The 26,274-nt window shown below is 35.9% G+C and overlaps 1 long non-coding RNA gene across 1 annotated transcript in view; it reads right to left on the bottom strand.

The window, feature by feature from the left end:
* Nucleotides 1-3,617: 3,617 nt before the first annotated feature.
* Nucleotides 3,618-26,274, bottom strand: part of LOC141551228 (uncharacterized) — a 60,541-nt gene continuing 37,884 nt past the window's right edge. The window contains exons 2-4 of the long non-coding RNA XR_012484805.1: nt 24,542-24,783; nt 14,629-14,702; nt 3,618-6,933 (exon numbers count right to left, since the gene is read on the bottom strand). This is a non-coding gene — a long non-coding RNA (uncharacterized LOC141551228). The remainder of the gene's footprint in view (nt 6,934-14,628; nt 14,703-24,541; nt 24,784-26,274) is intronic.

The raw sequence follows: 26,274 nt of genomic DNA, 5'->3' as shown, positions 1-26,274 counted from the left end.
TAGTCACCTCCAGGAAGGCACAACCAGTCAATGTGACCACAGAACCTGGAGGCAGCTGTGTATTTTCTCTGTTTAAGCTGACCAGAACAGGACAGGGTACACAGGAAATACTGAAGATGCATTGAGGGTTTGCCCAGGTGTTGAGCTAACCTTGCTACACGAAGCCCAAAAGACTTGGTAGTGTTTGACTTTTGGCCTCTTCAGATTATGGTGGTCTCTTTTTCTTCTGTTATAGGTTCATTAATGGTTGATATCCCTGGAACTATTTAGAAATAATTCTGAGCCAGCATGACTGGTATATAAAGGTTCATTGTCTTCCTGAGCATGTTTCTGAAACATGACAGGTTACTTTCCAAGAGCTGTCAAGCCTAATCATGACTAACAGTTTCTATAATACTATGTATTATTAAATCCAGTTAAAGAAATTTAACATCATGTGTTTTTTTAAACTACTTATGCTGATCAAAGATGAGGATTTCAGTTGAGAGGAAGATTTGGGAAGCAAAGTGCTAGTTAAGGAAATAGAATATGAGAATTAAATTTGGAATTAGGAGCTATGGCTTAAAATATATATAAGGAACTTCCTGGGAGATCTGCTATTCCATGATCCTATAAATTCCTGTTAAGTAGGGAAATTGCCTATCTCAGAAAGGGTTTGTATTCATAAAACATTCACAAATGTTCCAGAAGAAGGGATTTTTCCTTTATTTTTTAATAATATTCTAGTGATAATGATATTTATAAAACTTATACTTGCTTTGAAAATAAACAATAACAATAAATGACAATCCCTTATGATAATATTTCTAAAACACTTAATAATTTTCTAATATTAATGATGTTTGTAAAACTTAAATTTGGCTACATCTCTATTTTTAAATGTTAATCTAGTTGATCTTTAAGGAAATTGAGCAATAAACTAAATGAATTACCAAGATCTACCATCCCAACAATAATATTATCCAAAATATATTATTTCCCTTCCAATAACCTGAATAGACATGGATATAGATAGACAAAAAGATAGATGTTAGATAGATAGATGGATAGATAGATAGATGGATAGATAGATAGATAGATAGATAGATAGATAGATAGATAGATAGATAGATGGATAGATAGATAGATGGATAGATAGATGGATGGATAGATAGATAGATAGATAGATAGATAGATAGATAGATAGATAGATAGATGGATAGATAGATAGATAGATGGATAGATAGATAGATAGATGATATATAGATAGATGGGTGGATGAATGGATGAAAGAGAAGAGGCAGCTAAGTCTAGAGCTAGGCCTAGAAGGAAAAAGACTTGAGTCCAGATATGACCTCAGATATTTAAAGATAGTTAAGTAACCTGTATGTATCAGAAGCAGAACATGAAGGCAAGTCTTCCTGGTTCTAAGTGTGCTCTACCTACTATGCCATAAATATCTATGTTAGTAATGGCATTGACTGAGTCTCATTTAAATATCTGTGTTTAATTTTAAATAACTCCTCCCCCCAATCACGCTTGTTTAACAGAAAGTTTGTACTGATTTCTGGGATGCTGATTTTGGTAGCTCCTTATATCTCAAATGAATATGCATATAAATCAACAAGAATTTCACGAATGCTACTCCCTATGGGGCCAAGTATCAGAGAGAGGGGAAGGGGACAAATATTTATAAGGCACCTACCATGGGCCAGGTACTGTTAACCACTTCACAAATTTTATCTCCTTTGATCCTTCCAAAATCCTTTGAGATAGGTACTATTATTATTCTTTTATGGTTGGAGAACAATTCCCTGACTTGGTGGTTCTCCTGGTAAAGTGGATAGACCTTTAAGATATACATTTCTTCAAATTGCCCCATTTAATATCTCTAATATATGATGCCCTTATTAATAAGTGCCAATGATTGTGTGTGGAATTTTATGCAAATAATTTTGTATTTCTGAGTTTCAATTTTCTCACACAAAAAGGTGGCAGTTTTTCAAAAAGATACTAGGGAATATTTGAAAGTAGGGAGAAAAATGGCTGCCAGGACAAGGGCATCCCATGAGCCACATCCATGCAGCAAGTGTATTCTTCCCACTTCTTCTATGCCAGATTTAAGAGTGATATACATGAACTCTGAGGCTCTGGGAAACCTTTACTCTTTTGCTGTCAGGAAGGTTCCAGCTAGGAGCTGCTAGAAGGAGTCAAGGATTTCCAAGACCCCTCCCCCCAAAAGAAAGGAAGGCTTGAGCCAAAATATGAAGTGCTTGAAGAAGATACATTTGATATCTTCTATGTCTAGCTGCTGCATTGAGGGGAATCCACAAAGCTTTCTGAAATGTCCTCTAGTTTCCTGGTAGAGACATGCAAGGAAGGAGGAGGGAGGGGTATGTTTCAAGTCAGTGGTTTGTTTTTTTTTTACTTTGGAAGTATTTTCCATCAATATTCTTCTGGTATTTACTTTGCACATGTTCCTTAAAACTGAGAAGAGCAGAACCTGTTAGCCTTAGTGAAAAATAAGCCATCCTTGGCAAAATCCTGGAACATATTATTAAGGAATGACTAGTGAACCACAAAAAAAAAAAAAAAAAAAAAAAAGTTAGCCAAGAACAGAGTATGCCAGACTACCCTTGATTTTCTTTTTCTTTCTTTCTTTCTTTCTTTCTTTCTTTCTTTCTTTCTTTCTTTCTTTCTTTCTTTCTTTCTTTCTTTCTTTCTTTCTTTCTTTCTTTCTTTCTTTCTTTCTTTCTTTCTTTCTTTCTTTCTTTCTTTCTTTCTTTCTTTCTTTCTTTCTTTCTTTCTTTCTTTCTTTCTTTCTTTCTTTCTTTCTTTCTTTCTTTCTTTTCCTTCCTTCCTTCCTTCTTCCTCCTTCTTTCTTCATTCCACTGAATGCATGGTCAAACTGGAGTCATCCAATCAAGACTTTGTCTTGCCACTGGACTTGGATGATTGTCTAAGAGTCAGTGACTTTGTGCAACTCTATCTCTATCTTAAATCCAATTAATTCACAAGTCAAGACATAACCCCATGATGTCATTGTTCCTCTTCAGAAATAAAGGACAAACAATAAGATTAAGTATCTGAGACTATAAATTGTAAAGAAGGTTGTAACCTGCACTGTTAAAGGGAATTTTCTCATCTGAGAATTCACTATATCAATGTCTTTGCCCTACACACTGCTATTTATTTATTTCTTACAAAATATATAGTGGGAACTATGTCTTTAGATTCCTAGTTTAATATCTTTATGCTCTTTTGCCATGACTCTCTAAACATTGCAATGAATACATTGGTAGCAGGGATCATAGCTGTTTAACTTACTGGAATGATGCTTTGGGTGTTCATTTACCTGATTTCTCTTTAATTTCTATTGCTAATTTTGCTTTTACATCACATTAATTTCCAAACATGCCTCTCTCTACTTCCCTATTTTTGTAACAAAGATTAAAAAAGAAAAAACAAAACAAAACAAAGTCAATGAGCAAAATCTATCAATGCATGTGTACTTTATAAGGTTCCTATATAGTACAGTTTCATAGTTTAGTTAAATATTGAGCATAATACTTCTTGACCTATTCTTCAGATCCCAGTTTTGGGGGGAACAATATACAAAAAAATCTCAATGCAGGCAGAGGGATTCTTTAATAAAATTAGAATAAATTAGAAACAAATAAATTAGAAAAAAAATAATTTCCCTCATTCTTTTTAAATTAAATTTTATTGACATTTTTGTTTTCACATCATCTACATTTCCCAATATGTCTCTTCCTTCTCTCCCTTCCAAAGAGTAAACCCTTATAACAAAAGATAAGAATAGAAAAACAGTTCAACAAAATTAACCAAAAAACTCTGACATTATATTCAATATTCCATAGTCACAGTCTCGAACTTCTTTGAAGAAATGCACCCTTTTTTCACACTTGAAATACCACTTATGATCTCCAAACATACATACATACATACATACACACACACATGCAAGCATATTATGTTTCTTTTTATGTAACTGTTCAATCCCAGAGTAACAAAACAGGAGATATGATTAATGTATGGCTGCCATAACAAAATACTGTATTGTTGAAGGAGTTGCATACTATTACTTTACCAATGACTGTTGCTCTTCTCTGTACTCCGTATAAATAATCCTGACCCTGGACTGTGGTTACCATCACCTTCTGATATTTATCTAATCCTGAGATTTGGTTACCCTGTACTATGAATTCTGGCTTTAATAGAATCTTGTTTACTTTTCTGGATTAGGAGTCCCAAGAAAAGTTCTCTCTCTGGGAGACTATTAAACACCTCTAATAACTGAGAAATATCATCCCCATATTCCTAATTGAATATGGATCTGAAAGTAGGAGTTTTAAAAATGCCTCAGGCAGGTCGTCTATTTAAAATACTCATTTTACAGTTTAGGAAACTGAGGCCAAGAGAAATTACGGTACTTTCCAAGGTTACAAAAGTAGTAAATGTTCTCTAACTCCAAATTCAGCATGTTTCCTACCTGTACTACAAAGCTTCTCAGAAATAATTCCAGTTTGTTTATCACTTTACAATTTGCAAACTGCTTTCCTCACCCTGTGAGTTAAGTAGTAATTGTTATATCCAGTTTACAGATGAAGAAGCTGAAGACTCTTAGGGATAAGATAACTTTCTCAAGATTGATTGAATAGTAGATGAGCTGGGATTTGAATACTTGTTTTCTGAATCTTAAATCCAATGTATTTTTCTATTATACTTGCTCACCTCTCTCTAAATTTGGCCTAATGCAACCCTGCCCCCAACTTGTCATAACTTCAGTTAAATTGTGACTCATGGTATTACCAATAGCTATGTAAGCCTTTAGAGTGCTCCATTTCTCCTCCATAATCCAGTGATGATGTAACTGGACTGTCCCACGGGACAGTACAAGGACTCATTTGTTATCTACAAATTGCTTAGAAATTCATGCTTGCTACCCATCTCTTGGAAGAGAAGTGACAGACTAGAGATGTACAGAATGAGATAGACATTTTCAAACATGACCAGTGTGTCAATTTGTTTGACTACACACACACACACACACACACACACACACACACACACACACACACACACACACAGAGCTCATTTTATAGATGAAAAAACTGAAGCAGACAGGGTGAAGTGACTCCCCCAGGATCACACAACTATTAAATATCTGAGGCCAGACTTGAACGTAGGAACCTGAGTTGTCCTGACTCTATCCATTCTTTTTAAAATTTTATCCCAGCATTCTATACATTCTTTTTAAGACAAGCTTAAATTTAGTATAAAATAACAAACCAAGCTAAACATAACCTCAATTCACAATGTCTTTTTTTGTTGTTGTTCTTTGAATACTGGTACATGGATAGCATGCTGGCCTAGACTCAGAAAGATTCATCTTCATGAGTTCAAATCCAGCCTCAGACACTTACTAGTTGTGTGATCCCATTTGCCTCAGTTCCTTGTCAGTAAAATGAGCTGGAAAAAGGAAATAACCAGTCACTCCAATCTTAATCCTTTTTGCCTCAGTTTCCTCATCTGTAAAACAAGCTGGAGAAGGAAATGGCAAACTAATTCAGTATCTTTACCAAAACAATAAACAACAACAAAAGCCCAAATGGCATCACAAAGAGTCAGATAAAAATAACCAAAATGATTGAACAACAACAAAAACACTGAAATGTTCGTATTTGTTGATGTGTATTATATTGATGAGAAAAAAAATCAATGATGGTGATAAAGATCAATACCAAACATAATCATTATCATCATCCAACCGACTCACTCCACTTCTGGGGAACAAAATACTTTCAAATGCAAAAATTCTGTTCCTCTATGTTAAAGTATATCTAATCTAATAAGCATCTCTGACAAAAAAATAAGTCTTTTCAGCATATGAACTTATTGTCCCCCTTAGAGAGATTAGCAAAGGACTCATCTTTGAAGCTCCAGTGCCATGGAGATGTGCTACAAAATGAAACAATGAATCCTTGGAGAACCTTCTTCGGATCTAACTTTAGTCTTTTGCAGATCCCTTTTCCCTAAAGACTCTGGGCAGCTAGGGATGGGGAACCAAGGTGATTCTGTTTGTTTGTTTCCATGGGAAGGGCTGATTATATACATCTCTGTATGCTTCTTATTTTGGAGAATTTTAAAGCCATATACTGGAAAAGTGCCTCCATTATGTCTTCCCATCTTGAGAAACCTGGATACTCAGTTTCTGGAAGAGTTGTGATGATAAGTAATAGATGTGCCTGGAAAAAAATCCAGAGAGACATTCTGTAATTGGTTCTGCTAGCTATAAAGTTAGAAAAAGGCTTTTATATTGGCTCCATGGTTGGAACTGGGAGTGCCTTCAGAATTCACCAGGAAGATAGACTTTGGCCATTTTTGTTGCTTTGAGCCTTCTCCTTTCTAAGGTTAACATTTGATTTGATTAAACATTCCTCTGCTTCTGAATTTATTCTTTTTCATCTTAGAAGAAGTGATTGGAGATTGCGACCTTGTGAGCTCTGAAAGATTAGGAGAGAGAACTTCCAGATGTCCTGGTCCCAGGGTCTAGGCTTTGGAACCTGCTCAGCATCGATGTCTTGAGGAGTGAGGAATGACCTTTGGGACGCACCCCAGTGGTAAATGAGATGAAAACTCATCCATTAGTTATGTCATATCTGGACACAAATGAGCGGATGAGAACAATTTGTTCCAATGGCCATAAAGGCGGTTGAAGCAGGTGTTGTGGAGAGCTTAGAGTTCAGTCACACATTGAAGATACCAAAGTCATCCACTATATCCTGGGTCATTGCCAGTCATCCTGGCTTTTGATTTGCCACTGAACTTCAATGACTCTGGAAAAAAAGCTGATGACTTTGTGCAGTTCTTCCTCACTTAAATCCAGTTCATACAGGAGTCCAGACATTATTCTGTGACGTCACTGGTCCTCTTCAAAAACAAAAGACAAATAACAAGATATTTGGACTTGAACTTGGTGGAATTAATTCTATGTAGGAATTGAACTAAGGATAAGTCCAGTCCCTCCAGAGATCAAGGTGGGAAAAGGAAAGAGTTCTCTAACAGTTTATTATTATTATTACTATAATCAAATTAAATATCCCTTTGTAAAAGCTAAGTAATATTAAGTTGTTAAATGGAATTATAATCTACTCATTGGTGACTAATAGGGAAATGTGAGATCAAGTCTATGACACCCTCTAAAGAGATACCACCAAACCCCGCCTCCCCGAGGGTACCCCCTACAAACCTATGGAGGAGATGCAGTGCATGCATTGCTCTGCTCTATCTCTGAGATACTGGGCCCAGAGTACAGTATACTTTATGCAGGGAAGTACCACCCAAAATGCTGTGATTTTGATCTTTACCCTTTGCAATACTTTTCCTTTCAACTCCATTCTTTAGGGTTTTGTAATATGTCAATGTTGTCTTTTACCCTCCCTCTTCTCCTCAACAGCAGAGGGTCTAAATCTGGACAACTAGAATAAGCATATCCTTCCTATGTTAATTACAGAGAGGGAGAATTTTAATACTATGCATTGTTGTTCCAGGCGGTTTGAAGGGTACAGAAACTGCAGGATGGCCCAGGGTCAAGTTAAACAAATAAGTGGTCAGTATGTTCTAATTAATAGCATCTTTGGCCTGCATCAGCCCCACTATGCACCTGAATTTACAACCCTTCAATATTCAGCAGCCTCAAATTATAAATGGGCTATATTCCAAAAGCTAATTTGTTGAGTTAGTTGATTTAGGTCCCCACCATAAGTGCATCTGATCTTATCTAAGCTTGTAAGTCAATTGTTTAGCACCTGGAAAACATTTTCCCATAGAAACAACATTGAAGGTAATTAGAAATGATGGTTAGGATCCAGGGCTAGGCCACATAATGGAGCCAAACACTAGTCATTTGCAATGAATAATATTTGCAACTATTTTTGCAGATCAGTAACTAAAACAAAAAAGACAATAATATTAAACAAGAAAGAGGTTTTAAAAACTTTATCTGGGATCTTAATTCTTCATTTAAAAAGAGGTTTAATCAAAGGTCAAGGAGACTTTTATGGAGATTTTAAAGGCTACCCTGAATACTTTCAAGTTTTAAAAAGTAAGCATTAGCATTAGCTCGTTATTCTCACTTAATTTTGCTTCAAAACATGTAGGATTTTTCTTTTCCTAATTCAAATGGATTATCCTAATGCTTATCAATCTGATTAGAGATATATTTTGGTTCATAGTAGAGGACATTTCTTTATTATAAGGAAATGATTCAAGGGAGCAAGAAAAGGGGGAGATGATTGCTTTCATGGAGAATAGAAAAGAGAGAAAAATGTAAGTGTTGTAGAAAAAAATAAAAGCTATCATTAAAAACTTATTTTAGAAAGAAAAAGAACAACTTTATGACTTATTGGCCGCAGTTTTCTTAACTATAAAATGAGAATATTAGTTTAAGATTCCTATAAATTTTATGTCCTTTGATGGGAGATGTCTACCCAAAGCATGTGAAGATCTACCCCACTAGAATGAGTAGATTGGAACAATTTGTTCCAAAGGCCTTGAAAATAGGGTTAAAATAGGGACTGTGAAGCTCTTAGAGTTTGGTCAAACATCAAAGACACCAAACACATCTACTGCGTCCTTGGGCCATTGCCAATTATCTTGACTTTTGTCTTGCCACTGGACTTCAATGATTCTGGAAGGGAGAGTAAGTCTAATGGCTTTGTGCAACTCTGCTTTACTTAAATCCAATTCACACACAAGTCAAGACATTCCATGATGTCACTGGTCCTCTCTAAAAATGAAATACAAAACCCAACAAAACAACTTTTCTGATCCTATGTCTTCCTGATAGGAAAGGAAGGAGATGGTAGAGAAGAGACTGTAGATTTAACAGCTCCCTGTGTCAACCATTAGGTGGACTATGTCCCCTCAATGCATTGACATATTTTTTCCCTGAGGCTAGGCTTAAGTGACTTGCCCAGGGTCACACAGCTAGGAACTGTTAAGTGTCTGAGACCAGATTTGAACTCAGGTCCTCCTGAATTCAAGGCTGATGCTCTATCCATTGCGCCACCTAGCTGCCCCCTGCATTGACATTTGAGAGATCAGGAATGTGCAACCGTGTGATGGGAAAGAAAGGGAACAAAGTTCCTCACTGAACAAGTGCTCCTAAAAAGGAATACAAGCCTTTCAATGTAAACCCTACAGTCAAATAATTGAATGGTTGCATTTGTTAGGCATTTATAGTGTACTCTGTAATACCTTGGGTACAATAGTAGAATACAAAAGAATAAAAATATATCATTATTTCTATTGAGGATATTGCACTATAGTGGGGGAAGCAAGGTTCATGTGGGTTTACCAACTGAGGGAGTATAATTGACAGAGGACAAAACTTGAAATGGAAGATTTGAATTCATGTCCTAAAATTAAATCCCATTCACTTGTATATTATAGCATCACCTCCCTGATACAACAAACAACAACATACTGACTGTGTAACCTTGGATAAGCTCAGGATGGTTAGAACTCTATGAAGCTCCTCCATTATCTTATATACTTAGTTGTCCAGTTGTGTGCAACTAGATATTGGAGTGGCTTGCTATTTCCTTCTCCAGCTCATTTTATGGATGAGGAAACTGAGGCAAACAGAGCCCAGGGTCACACTGATAGTAAATGTCTGAGACCATATTTAAACTCATGAAGATCAGTCTTCCTGACTGTGGGCTCACCATTCTATCTACTGCACCATCTAGTTGCCCCTATTTCCTATGTAAGACAGGGCTAATAATAATTGTCCTACTCTATCTGCCAAGGGAAAATCAGGAACTATATGGGCAAAACTACAAAAAACTTTCCACAGAAATAAAGTCAGATCTAAACAATTGGAAAAATATAATAAAGATGCCAATACTACCTAAACTAATCTATTTATTTAGCGCTAATCAGACTCCTAAATCAGACTCCCAAAAAACTATTTTAATGACCTAGAAAAAATAACAACAAAGTTCATATGGAAAAACAAAAGGTCAGGAATCTCAAGGGAATTAATGGGAAAAAAAAATCAAATGAAGGTGGCTTAGCTGTACCCAGATCTAAAATTATATTATAAAGCAGCAGTTACCAAAACCATTTGGTATTGGTAAAAAATAGACTAGTTGATCAGTGGAATAGATAAGGTTCAAAGGACAAAATAGTCAATAACTTTAGTAATCTAAGGTTTGACAAACCCAAAGACCCCAGCTTTTGGGATAAAATCTCACTGTTTGACAAAAACTGCTGGGAAAATTGGAAATTAAATATGGCAGAAACTAGGCATTGACCCACATTTAACAACATACACCAAGATAAAATCAAAATGGGTTCATGACCTAGGCATAAAGAATGAGATTATAGCCATATGAAAAAATGCTCCAAATCATTATTAATCAGAGAAATGCAAATTAAGACAACTCTGAAATACCACTATACACCTGTCAGATTGGCTAAAATGACAGGGAAAGATAATGCGGAATGTTGGAGGGGATGTAGGAAAACTGGGACACTGATACATTGTTGGTGGGATTGTGAATACATCTAACCATTCTGGAGAGCAATTTGGAACTATGTTCAAAAAGTTATCAAACTGTGAATACCCTTTGATCCAGCAGTGTTACTACTGAGCTTATGTCCCAAAGAGATTTTAAAGAAGGGAAAGGGACCTGTATGTGCAAGAATGTTTGTGGCAGCCCTCTTTGTAGTGGCCAGAAACTGGAAACTAAGTGGATGCCCATTAATTGGAGATTGGCTGAACAAATTGTGGTATATGAATGTTATGGAATATTATTATTCTGTAAGGAATGACCAGCAGGATGATTTCAGAAAGGCCAGGAGAGACTTATGTGAACTGATGCCTACATGAAGTGAGCAGAAGCAGATCATTGTACACAGAAACAACAATACTATATGATGATCAATTCTGATGGACGAGGCCCTCTTCAACAATGAGATGAACCAAATCAGTTCCAATAGAGCAGTAATGAACTGAACCAGCTACACCCAGCGAAAGAACTTTGGGAGATAACTATGAACCACTACATAGGATTCCTAATCCCTCTATTTTTGTCTGCCTGCATTTTTGATTTCCTTCACAGGCTAAATGTATACTATTTCAAAGTCTGATTCTTCTTGTGCAGCAAAATAACTGTATGGACATATATACATATATTGTATTTAACATATACTTTAACATATTTAACATGTGTTGATCTGCCTGCCTTCTGGGGGAGGGGGTGGGGAGAAGGAGGGGAAAAGTTGGAACAAAAGGTTTTGCAATGGTCAATGCTGAAAAATTACCCATGCATATGTCTTGTAAATAAAAAGCTATAATAAAAAAAATAATAATTGTCCTACCCACTTCAAATGATTATTGTGAAGAGCAAATGATATAATATATATGAGAGTGCTTTGAGACTATCAAACATTATACAAATGTAAATTATTAAGAACACCATAACCATCATCATTATTCATACCAGTGATATGACAAAGTGCTAAACTGTGCCTTTCTGAATTAGGGTGCAATTGAGAGCAGAGAAAGATCATTTTTATGGAAGAATAATGAGAGATCCTAGTGTTTCAAGGGACCTCAAGAGATCATCTAACTCAACTTCCTTCCTTTTGGAGAGAAAAAGTATTTAAAAAATGACTTTTGAGGAAGATATTGAGGGAATGGTGTGATCTAAATTAATGAAAAAGAGAAGAAAGAAGGCTCTTTAGATGAGAGGGAAACATGAGCAAAAGTGTATGCAGATACAAATGTTTATAATCGTTTGGACAATTGCCAACTTTGAGCAGAGGGTGTTCACAGGGAAGCAGTCACATCATTAAATTTGAATAGGTTGGGGGAATTGAGAAAGTCTTAAATAATGGGCTGAAGCATTTAGATTTAATCCAATAAACAATTGTTTCCACTTTTCAAAGAAGACCAATAAACCAGACAAACAAACAAATAAACCAGAAAGCTCTTATAATTTTTTTTGAGGCCCTTGGGGTTAAGTCACTTGCCCAGGGTCACACAGTTAGTAAGGCCAGATTTGAATTCAGTAGTGGCTTTGGTAAGCGATTACATAAGAAAAGAAGTCAAAGATGATATCAGGTTTTAATGATGGTGATATCATCAAAAACAACCGGAGAAATTGGAGAAATGAGTCTGTTTTAGATTTTGAGTTTTAACTGAAAATAGGATATTTCAGTAGAGATAAACTTATAACTTGGACCTTGCTTCAACAATTCCCTTCCTCTCATTCTTAACTCTCAGAATCCTACTTATCCATTCTTTCAAGACCTATGAATTGCTTAGGACAAAATAATATATCAACATACAACAATTTTTACAATTTTTTATGTCATCAAAAAACTTTTAATGTGCTATGTCCTCCTTTGCTGCAATCACTTGTTTTTCAAGATTTGACAAAGAGCTCACAAAATTTTGACCCAATTTTTTATCATCAAACTACATTTTTATTCCATTATTTATTAAGCATATCTTTGAAGTACAATCAATTTGTCCAAATATAGCTTAGATTACAGCTCAAATGGGATTTAATCCAAAAGAATTCTCAGGCTACTAAAATATATTTATCACCATATCTTAGAAAACATTTATCAACTTTTTATTACATATAACATGGAACAAGATTATATTGCCATATTCCATTCGCATTTGCCAATTTCTGTAATTCTAGAATGATTCCACTTGCTTCTGAGTGCATCAATATATATATTAGAATCTATCATTGCCTCAAAACTTTTAGGCCCACTGGAAAATATCAAAAAATTTTGGAGATACATGTTTTGCAGTCTGAGGAGGTTGGATAAATCTTACAGGTTCACTTAGACTTCAATGGTGGTTTTAGAGATTTTTAAATAAAAAAGTGAGTTATGTCAGGAAAAATTACCTTTTCCAATATTTACTATTCTACTCTTTGCATTGTCTTGTGCATAACAAACTTTTTTCCCTTTCATGACAACTGTTAGCAGCTATTTTTTCTTATTCTTTTTATCCCAAGGAATAAATAATATCCTTCCAATAACTAGGTGCCTTTTAATGACTGGTTCCTTTCTGAGAATTTGGCATCAATAAAGTCAGTTCTTGTTAATATTTTGTTTTTGGTTTTGCACATTAGTAAAACTGATTCTATTGTGATCTTAAATGATCCTTAAAATGCTTAACTTCCCCACAGCTGCTAAAATATTTCTAATATTCATTGAAATGCTTTCCCTTTTAAGAACTACTGTAACTTGTACCCATTTCATTGGAATGGAATAAATGTTTAGAAAATAAAAGTTAAAACCACAACAAAAGGACTAAATTCAATCCTTAAATAACAGAGAATTACCTAAATGTGGAGAAACCAGCTCAATCCAGCTTCATCTGGCCAAGCTCAGATGTTCTGGGTCACCTTGGTATAAGGTTCTTTACCTTTTTTGTGTCATCAATCCCTTTGGCAGCCAAATGGAGCTTATGAATGCTATCTAAGAATAATGCTTAAATGCGTAAAACAAAATCATAGCACTTCTCCAGCTCATTTTACAAATGGGAAATTGAGGCAAATAGATTTAAGTGATTCACTAGGAAGGGTCTGAAGTCAGACTCCGCGTCTGACACTTTATCTACTACAACATCTAGGTGCTAGTACACTAACTCCTTCATGAAGCTTTTCTTGATTATCCAAGTTGAAAACAACCTGTCCCTCTACATATTTCTCATAGCATTTAGTATAAACCATTCCCTTTTCTTTATCCATTTAGTGTCAAATTTATTTAGATTATAAATACCCTGAGGAAAAGAGCTATCACTTTTTAAAAAATATTTTGCATCCATAGTGTTTGAATACAGCAGGTACAAGTGTGTACCTTCCAGTGCATATACCTATATTCATAGGATTGAATGGAACAGGATCAGTTCTTATGATCTAGTCCCTACCTCCTTTCCGTGCCTTTCATTGTCTACCAAGAATATTAATTACAGCAAATTTCCAAATATTTATTAAATGAATTAATGAAGGATTTGAAGGCATTTCAGAGGGGAAATGAGTTGTGACTGGAGATTGATGGAACCATCCCTTTCCCAAAGACCCTCTCAGACAGTTATATTGTCCCTAAGTCCAGATGCTTTCTCGATGCTTTATACCTTATCCCATATCAATCATTGTATATCAAGATTTTGGGAGACCAAAAGTTTTGGGAAATCCCCACTTTCATTCCTCAGGAAAGTTTGGAAATAAAGCCCCACATGTTTTCTGGTGGCCAGGAAATTATTGCCCCTCACTCCCAAAGAATGAATCTAAAACACTTGGGAAGGACTGGTTCATTTAGAGGGATTTACACATCCACAGCTGTTGGCCTGTCTTGAATTTGGGGGAATGTTGCTGGGGATTAGTAAGGGATATATTGAGATCAACGCCCACTCCCTCATCTTGAAGCAAGGCTCAGATTTGGCTCTCTCTCTTCCTTGTGTGAGAAAGCTTGGGCTAAGTTCTATGCTACTGGCTTGGTTTCCCATGAAAAGATGAAATGTTTTCTCGAATTTCCATTAACATTCAGTTTTATTTTCCTCTTCCCCTCTCGCCACAAAACACTTCTTACCTTTTTCTGTGTTTTGCTGGATAGAAGAACTTTTCCATAGGGAAGAAATTGAGGAAATAAACTTGCAAGATGCCCTGGCACAGAGGTAAACACAGTAAACATTTGTTTGAGTGACTGTACAGCAGAAATTAGTTTATAAAGCTTTAGAGAGTTTCCCATGATTTAGAGCGGAAAAATCTTAGGTCACTAGACCTAGTCCATTTCTTTAATTTTACAACTGAGGAAACCAAAATTTAGGACAAAAACTAGTGACCTCTCATGGACCTTTTTATTTTAAGATTCTGAGAGATAATAAACGAGTCTTGTGGTACCTTGCACTATGTACACTCTAAGACTTTCTAATAACTATTGCTTGATGCGATACAATTTATTGACACAAATAATTCAATCTAAGCACCAAAATCTAGATGATGTTCAATGAATATCTTTTCTAATGAACTGATATGCAAATGTAGCCATTTAACTCCATATACAATTAAGGAATATGATCTGATGGCTATAAATTGCATTGAATTATAATCTAGATGAAATCTTTTCCTTTAATATACATACTCTATATTATGGCCAAAGGAACCTGACAGCATTTGCCCACTCAGGACAACTCTCCCACATTCTCCCTCTGGTTTTGGGAATGCCCTCTGAATCACATCTATCTCAGAGAATTTCTTACTTCCTTCAAAGCCCAGCTCAGGTACTGCTTCCTATGTGGAATCTTCTGATTCTCTCCCTCCATAAATTATCTTGCATAGCCTTTATGCTTATTTGCTTCTGCCCAAGTTGAATCAGTCCAGTAGAATGTAAACTCTTTGAGGGCAGAATTTATTTGTTCCCTGAGTTGATTGAATTGAATTTATCTGTTGGTATCAATCCCTATGAGTATGCCAGTGGAAGGACACTAGGGAGCATAAATTGGGATATTTTGCCTCTAGAAGAGATATTGTATATTTGAAAATCTTATTAAGAAACCAGCTGTCAGGAGGAATACAGAGAGGCTTGGAGAGACTTACATCAACTGATGCTGAGTGAAATGAATAGAACCAGAAGATCTCTGTACACTTCAATGCTGTATGAAGATGTATTCTGATGGAAGTGGAAATCTTCAACATAAAGAAGATCCAACTCACTTCCAGTTGATCAATGATGGACAGAAACAACTACACCCAGAGAAGGAACACTGGGAAGTGAATGTAAATTGTTAGCACTACTGTCTATCTACCCAGGTTACTTATACCTTCGGAAGCTAATAATTAATGTGCATCAAGAAAATGGTATTTACACACACATATATTGTATCTAGGTTTTATTGTAACACACGTAAAATGTATGGGATTACCTGCCATGGGGGGAGGGAGTGGAAGGAGGGGGGGATAATTTAGAAAAATGAATACAAGGGATAATATTATTTTAAAAAATATTCATGCATATATACTGTGAAAAAAAATTCTAAATAAATAAATTAATTAAAAAAAAAAAAAAGAAGAAGAAGAAATCAGCTGTAACTACCCTCAGGCTGGTAAATGTTTTTTTCTTCCTCCCAAGTCATTTCAGAGCTCACAACATAGAGCCTAAGGGATCCCTGAGCAGTAGTACCAGCTGTCCCAGTCCCTTTTGCTTTGGCAATAATCACCCTTGTTTCCCAATGCCCCCTCCTCATTTCCCTTTCCATGGAAATACCATAGAGACAATTGTTTATAGTCATTTTTCTTCTTTCCTCTACTCAGAACTTCCTCCAGCTTCTCTTTGGCTTAGATTTCAACCATCCCATTGGTGAAACACTGACATCGCCCCTTTCCTCATACATCAGCCATGTGAAACCCATGCCAGGAGGATGGCAAGGGACAGAAGAGCAGAGAACTTTTCCATTGAGACAGCTGCTAAGGCAACCCATCCGACTTTCCCTTCCCCAAACTGGGCCCAAATCTCTCTGGAGAACTCCAGTGCCCTGAATTATTCATCAGCTCTACTAAGAGTCTGCTCTTTGACAGCAGTGGATTTAAAAGTTCTTAAAATTCAGAAGTAAAGTTTCTGCTGTTCTCTGGAGAGCTATAGCCAGAAGTTATCAAATTGCATTTTGCATAAAACAGAAAAGTGGCTTACTCTACTTCCCCTTCAGGGCCAGAGTTGCCGAATTCTCTCCTTAATCCAAGGGCTGGACTGAGTGCACTGGCCTTCCCAGATGCTCCCAGATGCTGTGGATGCAGCTGTGTTTTTTGGTATTCAGATCTACATTTAGGGAGACTTGCAAACTAGTTGGGACATAGCTAGCAATTTCTTATGGTTGGAGTGAGGAAAATGGGATGTGTTATTCATGAACTTTACTGGAAAACAGGTTCCCAAGTGACTGTAATTCTGTCCTTCAGAATTTCTCTGACCCCTCTCATCTTTAAGAACAGGGAAGAGAGATAGCTTTGATAGGGTATAGCTTCTAGGAGAAATACAGCCCTAATCCTGAGGTCCCCTGACCTTAAAGTGCTATTGTTCTTATAATCTGTCAATGATTCTAAAGTCTTCTAGCTATAATATAGTCCTAGCAATTTTGCAGGCTTTCAGATACTGTTGGTCTGTGATAACAGGGTTTCTGAGACAAATGGTAAGGTGCATAGGAGATCACTTCTTAGTTCTACCTCTGGGCCATAAAATCAACATATCAGTGACATGAAGAACCAGATCTCTGTCTTTTCCTATAAAATTGTCTTCTTCCTGGTTCTTTGCTAAATCCTTTCTGAACTTGACCTGCTTCAATTGGTGTTACAATTACAACAAATTTTGCCCCTTGACTTGGAGATTGGTTCAAGCCCACAAATTCTTTTGAGACAACTTCACAACACAGTCTGCAATCCCAACTTTTCAGGGTCCCTTCTGAACCTCAATAGTTTTATCAGTGATAAAAGATGTGGGTCCAGTGGCCAAAAGATGAGTAGAAATCAAGACTTTTCCAGCTCGCCAACCATGAGTTTGCAAACCGCGTTCAGAAAAGGCAAAATCGAAATCACCTGCAGAGTATACTGAGACAACAGCCTGCTCATTTGGGATAGACCCACTTAGCATAGAGGTTCCTGACCTAGACAATTAATTTCAGAGGCTGAGCTGGGCTTGAGGATAGACTAACAAATTCTTTTACCATTTACCCCAAACTAGGTAGTTTTTTTTCCACTTTTTCTTTCTTGGCAACCTTATTGTTTTTTAATTTTAATTTAATTTTCAGTTTCAGATTTTCTCTCTCATTCCCATGCATTAAGAAGGCAAGAAATACAAAACCTATTACAAATATGAAGTCATGCAAAATAAATTCCCCATTAGGCATATTCTGAAGAGGAAACAAAGAGAAAATATATACTCTGATCTGTACTCTGAGTCTGGAGGTAGTTAGAATTTTTTATAATGAGTCCTTTAGGATTATCATGAGCCATTTGTATTGATCAATGATCATTTGTACTGATCAGTTTTCCACAATTAATTGTTTACAATAAAGCTGTCACTGTGTAGATAAATCTCTTAGTTCTGCTTATTTCATTTTGCATCAGTTCAAGTCTTTCCACTTCTTTCTAAAACCATTCTCTCCACCACTTCTTACAGTACCACAGCATTCTATCACATTCATATATCATAATTTGTTCAGCTATTCTTCAATAGAAGGCATCTTCTCAATTTTTTCTACCTCAAAAAAAGAGATACTATAAATATTTTGTACATATTGGTCCTTTTCCTTTTTATTTCATCTTTTAGGGTACCGATCTAGTTGCTGTTTTGATGGGTCAAAGGGTATGGGCAGTTTAATGGCTTTTGGGCCATAGTTCCAAAGCACTTTCCAGAATGAATAATTCTAAATCTTGAGTGATCCTGGCTGTAACTCCATAGTATTTAGTTTTTAAGTATTAAATATTTAATAGTATTTAAATTATTTTTTGTCTACTTTTAGTATCTTTTCCTTGAACTGGGACTTCTGGATTTTGACTATAATATTACTGGAAGTTTTCTTTATGATATTTATTTCAGGAGATGAACAGTGGATTTATTTTTTGATTTCTACTTTTTTTCTATTCTAAGATAACTGGATGATTTATAATTTTTTTTGAAATATACTATCTAGAGGCTTCTTTATTTATGAATTTCAGGTAGTCCAATGATTCTTAAATTATCTCTTTCTAATCTGTTTTCCAGGTCAGTTTTCTTTTTCCTCTGAGATGTTTTACATTTTCTTCTATTTTTTTCAGAGTTTTTAAACATTTTGTTTTATTATTTCCTGATGTTACATAGAATTATTACTTTTCACTTGGCCAATTCTACTTTAAATTTTTTTTATTTTATTCTGGACTTTATAACATAGTAGAATGGGGGGGATAATTGCACATGAAACTGCAAATCTATTGGATAAAACTAGGGGAAAAGTGGGGCTCTAATTCACTGTTGATGGAACAATTGAACTGATCCAACCATTTTGGATAATAATCTAGAATTATGCCCAAAGAGTTATCTGCCTTTGATTTAGCAATAACACCATTAGGTCCATTTCCAAAGATTAGGGGACAAAATAAAAGAATGTATATGTCCTAAAATATTTATACCAGTTCTCGTTGTCATGGTGAAGAACTGGAAATTCAGGGGATGCCTGTCTATTGGGGAATGGCAAAACAAATCATGGTATATGAATATTATTGAAATGATGAGTTTAATGATCTTATAAAAACATAGTCTTGCACAAAATAATTAAGAGTAAAAGGAACAAACCCAAGAGAACATTCTATGTAGTAATAGCAATATTGTTTTAAGAATAACTTGGACCAATTAAATCATTTTGACTATTTTAAGTAACCAAAATAACTTAAAAAGAGCTATGAAAGAAGATGCTGCCTGCATCCAATTCTGCTTTTTAAGAGTTATTTTCTTCAGTATTTTTTTAATCCTTTTTACCATTTTATCAATTCTGGGTTTTAAAGAGTTATTGTCTTTAATATTTTTATACTTCTTTTTACCAAACTGTTAATTCCCTTTTTACACTTTTCTTTATACCTCTCATTTTGTTTCCAAATTTATTCTCTTCTTCTCTCATTTGATTTTTAAAATATTTTTATTATTTTCATTATCTCTTTCTAGTAACCAATTTATGTTTTTATTCAAAGCTTTGCTTATAGATGTTTTCAAGTCAATATCTTCTTTTACCTATTTTGAACTCTCTTGTCAACATTTTGATTTTTTGTTTATTTGCTCATTTTCTAACTTATTTCCTAATTTAGGACTTTATGTTATCCAATATATGTTGAGTCCTATTCATCTCTGAGAAGGATGACTGATTTGTATTTTATATATTTTATGTCTTTCTGTATTTCTGTATTTTATGTCTTTCTCCTGTTTTCACAATTCTTTCTGAAGCCCTCTAAGTTTTCAATGCTTCCAAAGTGGTGTGATCTTGGAGAGGTCTATTCACTTCCCTCTTGGTTTGGTCTTTAAATTTTTCACCTAGTTTGGTTCTATTGACGTGTGTGTGTGTGTGTGTGTGTGTGGTCAAATTTCCATAGACTGCTGCTGTACTCAGTTACAGTTAACTTGCTGGGAATTTTTACAGGTTCAGAGTGACCGAATTACTGGCTCCTCTGGTTTTGGTCTCCTCTCCTGATCTATTCCACTAGAGCTTTATCTGTAGGGCTAATGGCTAGAAATGAGTTTCCAATATGTTCTTGGGCTCAGAGCCAAACAATTATATTTCTTCTTGCTTCTCACATGGTTAGGACAGAGACTTCAAGACCTCAATCAAGGCTTTCCTTTCTGCCCTGGAACTGTAAACCAGAACTGCATTATAGTTAACAAAGCTACTAGAAGGTACCCATTCCTGCACTCAGTGGTAGTCCTGAGGTCTCCAGGATCTCTTTCTGCTCAGGTTTCCAGTTCCCTTATTATTCCTGGATGCCCTGAGCTGCTACCTGCCACTACCACTGATGCCAGTTGCTTTCTGCCTACCACTTATATGTTGTTGCTGTCTTGCCACATAATTCAGATGTCTCTGGAGAAGCAAGTAAAGCTGATTACTGTTCACAGTTCTGTCTCACTGAAATCCAATTCACTTGCAAGTAAAGACATCAGCCTCTTGATATCTTTGAGAACAAAGGGAAAACAACAATAATACTATGTTCCTGACCATCCCCAAAGCCCTGTCTACATAACTCTTTTTCTGTCTCCCTAAGCTGTCCTGGGCTAGAAGAATGCCTTATTGTTAACTTTTCATGATTTTCTCATTCACACTTTGGCTTGGTGCATTTTCTGTGGAATTGTGGAGGGGATGTTTTGGGAAAGCCTGATGAAAATTCTAGCTCTCATTCCACCATCTTGATTCTGTCTCCACAACCCTATTCTTAATATTTCATTCCTTGAAGTCAAGGACTATTTCTTGACTCTTTTTGTATTCTCAGAATTTAGCACAGTGCCTGGTACATAATGGACACTTAATAAATATTTATTCATTATTGACTATTTATTGACTAAGCAAATACTTGCTTAATATCTATTATGAACCACACACTGCTTTGTGTTAAGAATAGAGACCAAAGACTGAGACAATCTTTTCCCTAAAGGATTGTCTGAATGATATCCTTTTCTCTTATGAATAAAACCTAGAAAAAATACAGAGGTGGTCTGGCAGCAAGATGAGAATGAAAAAAAAAGGTAAGAATGTTAAACTGAGCATCAAGATACTGTGGTAACAACAAACGAATGGGGAAAGAGATTCTGAAATAGGGCATGGGAGATCTCTGAGCCATATCTAAGGAAGAGGGTAAGGAAAGGAAAGAAATAAGCATTTAGTAAGTACCTACTATGGAACAGGTATTGTGGTAGGCAATTTACTATTTGAATTTGAATTTGAATTTTATTTCACTGAATCTTTGAGCTGCCTTGAATTGTATTATCATCCCCATCTTATAGATGAGAAGAAGACAAAGGTTCAGTGACTTGCCCAGCTTCACATAGCTATTGGGTTCCTGGGACCACATTTGAATTCAGGTTTTCCTGACTCCAGCCCAGTGCTTTCATCTGCTGTGTCACCTAGCTTCTTTCTTCGAAGGAGGAAAGAAATTCTCCCACTCTCCAAGTCATCAATCTTCTCGAACCCAAGTTCAGGAATCTTTAATAGGTCTCTAGCAGCCATTTCAGGCAATTTGAAGAATATGTCTGAAGGAATAACACCTTGAAGATAGTATCTGTAGTACATTTGACTGCACAACTCAAAATACTAGATTTGCATTCAGGAGACTTAGATTCATATTATATGTATAGTAATCACTATGTGTCTCTAAACAAATTATATAATTACATATAATATATATATTATATATAATTCTGATTATATGATTCTGGGGTAAATAAGACTTCAGGTCTTTGATAGCTAGGTGGGCTATAGAGAGGGTCTTTAACAGGAGAGAGCCTGAATTACTATATGAAAGTGGAAGACCCCTAAAACAAGCAGGGAGAGAGATAGTGACAGGATTATTTTGTCCATGAAGCCCCTTTTATTATCCATTAGTGGGCCTATGTTCCTGTGGGCCCTAGTTTAAATTCTTGTTAAAAATTATCATGACCCTACAGTTACTATATTCAATCAGCAGGCCAAACTACAGATGTCAATTCCTAAGGTTATTTCTCTCCTATAAAAAACACTCCTTAAGCTGCTTACTAAGTATCACAATTGCAGGTTTCTTTCATCAATTTACTTCTTTCAAATTGATTAAAAACTCAAGACATTGATTCTATAGGATATTCTTATCTTATAATAACATTAGAGCAATCATTTCATTAATCACTTTGATTGGTATGGGGTGATTAATTAAAACAAGAAGTCTACCATCCTTCCTTGTAAAATGGATGGTAATCATAAAACAATTTCTCTCACAGGTACTGAGAAAAACACAGGATTTAAGGTACCATAAAAGTGTGAGATATTATGATGGAAGAGGACTGAGAAAATTACTCCTTATCTCCTTACCCTTCACCCCCACAAATATCAACAGAAGGCCTAGATTGTCAGATGAGCTGGTAAAGTAGGAAGCTCTCAAAATGTGGATTTGAAATAGAATGGATCTATGGCAGAAGGGATCTGTGAGTAGGTCCTATTGATGTGATCTATGATGTGGGGTTTGGCACCAAAAGTTGAGGTTCAGTCATGTGAAAAATTCACAATGGCCATTCTCTTTGGCAAAAGGTAAATTTATTTAGACAAAATGAAGGGATACAATAGACACTGGGAATGGTAAATATGAAATAGAGTAGGAGTACATATGAAAGACAATTACCCATGGGGAGTACCCCATGAAATTGGGGAATGCCCTTACCTGCTAGGCTAAATCCTGAAAACACCCTAAAAAAGTTAGTTGTAAGAAGGAGAAATGTCATTGGGAAGCATAGTGGAGTTGTTGAAGTTGGGAAGGGGGACCCCAAGAATTTGGGAAGGGGTCCTAAACTGATGTCACAAGATATCTCAAAAGAATTTGCAGGCTTGAACCCATTTCCTTGTCAAGAGACAAAGTTTATTTGTAATTGTAATGCTATTACAAGCAGGCTAAGTTCCAAAAGAATTTAGCAAGGGATCTGAAAGGAGATAGATATTTTTAATACAAAATTGGATCAGAGCTTCATGTAACTTTTTTGCTAATTTTATTTAGTACAAATGGGATGGCATCCAAGGCAGGAATGGTGACATTTGGATATATGGTCTTTGCAAATAATGCATCAGATCATATATGTGGGCTGCCTTGGGGATGCTGAGAGCACACCCAACAATTTTGAATGTCCTCACTGCCCACGGAGTTCCCTAGTCTAGCTAAAGACTAAGGGGTTATCTCCCCACTGGCAGGGCCCACAGAATGATACCAGGAAAGCTGGAGAGAAACTATAAATCCTAAACAGGCTTATTTCTCAGGGCTAATGATCTTGCTTACCCTGATGGTTTCCAGAAAACTGGCAAGCTTACAAATTAAAGGGAGTTGACAGAAACCCCAGGAAAGGGGCTGAGTTTGCTGTTGCCCACCCCAAATATTCTTAGTGTTTTAATGGACTTTGAAGGGGGAAAATTGTTGCACACCTCATTCTTGGAGAGGAACTGAAAAGGCTTAACATGATGACAATAATTCCAATTAACTTAGTTAACAATTTAGAATTTTCCTAAGTGATGGCCAATAAATAAGTTTCCCTTTTGTTTTAGAGAGAAAACAAGACATTTCTTAAAATTGAGATAGAATAGATTTTAAATTGACTAAAATTTAGTTAATGGAATTCCCTAGAAATGTCCTAGACAAACTAAATTGCAATTTGGTTATTTTCAAATTCAGTCAAATTATTTCTCTTTTGTAAGCCAGGGAAAGGGTTAAAGTACCAGTACTGACAGGGCCCTCAGAAGTTCTGACTTTAAATAACTCAAAAGCAGGCTTTAGCCAGACTTAGCAAACTGCTTTTCTGTTTTCCTAAAGTTCCTAAACTCTTCTGTTAACACTATCAGTGCAAATAGATTATTATTTACATATCCTTTTAAAGGGCTTTTATTGGAGCTCCTTTAAAATTGCTTTTACTATCTCAAACAAATCTCCAAAATACTTTCTTTATACATACATAGAAACCATTCATCTATTGGTCCCATCTAAATAAAAATTCCATAAATTTATCAAATATAAAGCAATTGTATCCAATAACGCAGCAGTTAACATTCATATAGCACATTTTATGCTAAGCATTTTTGTAATCATGTGATCTTTACAACAACTATCATTTCTCTTTACAAATCAGAAAACTAGGCAGAGATAAAATAATTTGCCATAAAATATATAGCTAACATATATATATATATATATATATATATATATATATATATATATATGTATATATATATATGTATATATATATACACAATTGAGATAGAGAATGGAATGCTTACCAAATGCAGAGACTGATTGGCTTTTTCACCCCACATTGCCATCCTGGGTGTTGCCAGGGATACCTGAATTCTTCCCAGGCTGTTCCTGGACAGAACCTGCTGAAAGCTGGGGTGCCAGGATATCCCTTTGATGGTAGTTTCAGGTCTCAGGAAATGCTACCATGGAGCCTCACCCCCACACCCCAAAGCTGGGTTGAGGAGGTGTTTCCGCAAGATTGTGTGAGGTCCCCATGGCTTTGCTTCTACAGGTGAGGCAGAATTTTGAGTTTTAATCTGATCTGAGATGAGAAGGGTTAGCAAAGGGACTTGGGCTGTGTTGATCTTGTTAGAAATCCCCACAATTGAGATACCCTCAGGACCATTGGTCCCTTAATACCTTCTGGGAGTGTTTTCCCAAAGGAGCAGAAGGAAAACTCTGGGCAAGTTAGTCAAAGAAGGATTAGTAAAAAGTTACTATTGACCGGGTTTGTTTTTTACCTTTTTCTTTTCTTCCAGAATGGGATAAATTCCTGGAATTATTCCCAATGTTTCAGGAATTTTTCTTGAAATGTTAAAATGAATAATTGCCAAACTTCTTAATCATTGCTTTCAAAATTTTAAGAATCTGCTAAGATGTTATTTTAATTTTAATTAGCTAATTTTTTTGTGTAACTCCCAGCTTGACCAAAGTTGAAGTCCACAGACTAGAAAAAGAAAGTTTTTCTAGTATTCTAACTACAACGTAGAGCTTTTGTTTTGTTTTGTTTGTTTGTTTTTCTTGCTTGGTTGAATTTTAAATCTTTCTAGTAACAAAATCTAGCTCACAGGACAAACATGACACAGACATTCTGCATACAGACACAGCCACAGACAAAATGACATGAAAGAGAACTGTCCCATCTTTGCCAAAAGCCATAAAATTTTGTCAAAAGCATTCCTATAACACTTCTGTCTTCTCTGGAGTCCCAGAGATTAACTTTGCTGAAAATTGCAAGAATTTTTCAGTCTGGGTATCTCCACTCAAGGATAACTTGCTGATCGTGGAGCTTATGATGATCTAGACAAGCCTTCTCCCAGTGACTTGGGGTGTCCTAGCTATAGGATTGTGGGAGAAAAAAAATAAGGGGTTTACCTTGACAAGGAGGGAATCATGCTGGGGGAGCCCAGACTCTCCCCATACTGGATCACCAAATATTGAGGTTGGGAAAGGGGGACCCTAAGAATTTGGAGTCTCAGACAAGTATCACCAGGTATCTCAAAAGAATTTTCAAACTTGAACCCATTTCTTTGTCAAGAGGCAAAGTTTATTTGTAATTGTAATGCTATTACAAGTGGGTTAAGTTCCAAAAGAAATTAGCATGAGATCTGAGAGAAGGAGATAGATTTATACAAAATTGGATAAGAGTTTCATGTTACTTTTTTGCTAATTTTATGACTTTCCGTAGGTTTGAGAGGTGGTCTCAGGAACTTGGTCATTACTGACCAACAGATTAAATTGACAGTAATGTTTGTAGGACTGTGCTAAGGCCAGAAAACTGAAATCATTGACAGACATTATTAGAATGAGGTCAGAGAACTTCAGGATCACTAATATATCTTCCCTAAAATCTAAGGGAAGAAATATTTTAACATTTCACAATTATTGACAGACAGCAATCATTGACAGACAAGAGGGAAAGGAAAGGGGGAACCCCATTTCTCAGTACATAGATAATCCCATGAGGCCCAGTGTCCCCTGTAAAATGAATTTACAG

The sequence above is a fragment of the Sminthopsis crassicaudata genome, chromosome 1, assembly GCF_048593235.1.
Source record: "Sminthopsis crassicaudata isolate SCR6 chromosome 1, ASM4859323v1, whole genome shotgun sequence".
Lineage (NCBI taxonomy): Eukaryota > Metazoa > Chordata > Mammalia > Dasyuromorphia > Dasyuridae > Sminthopsis > Sminthopsis crassicaudata.
This window is presented reverse-complemented; position numbering and strand designations above follow the sequence as displayed.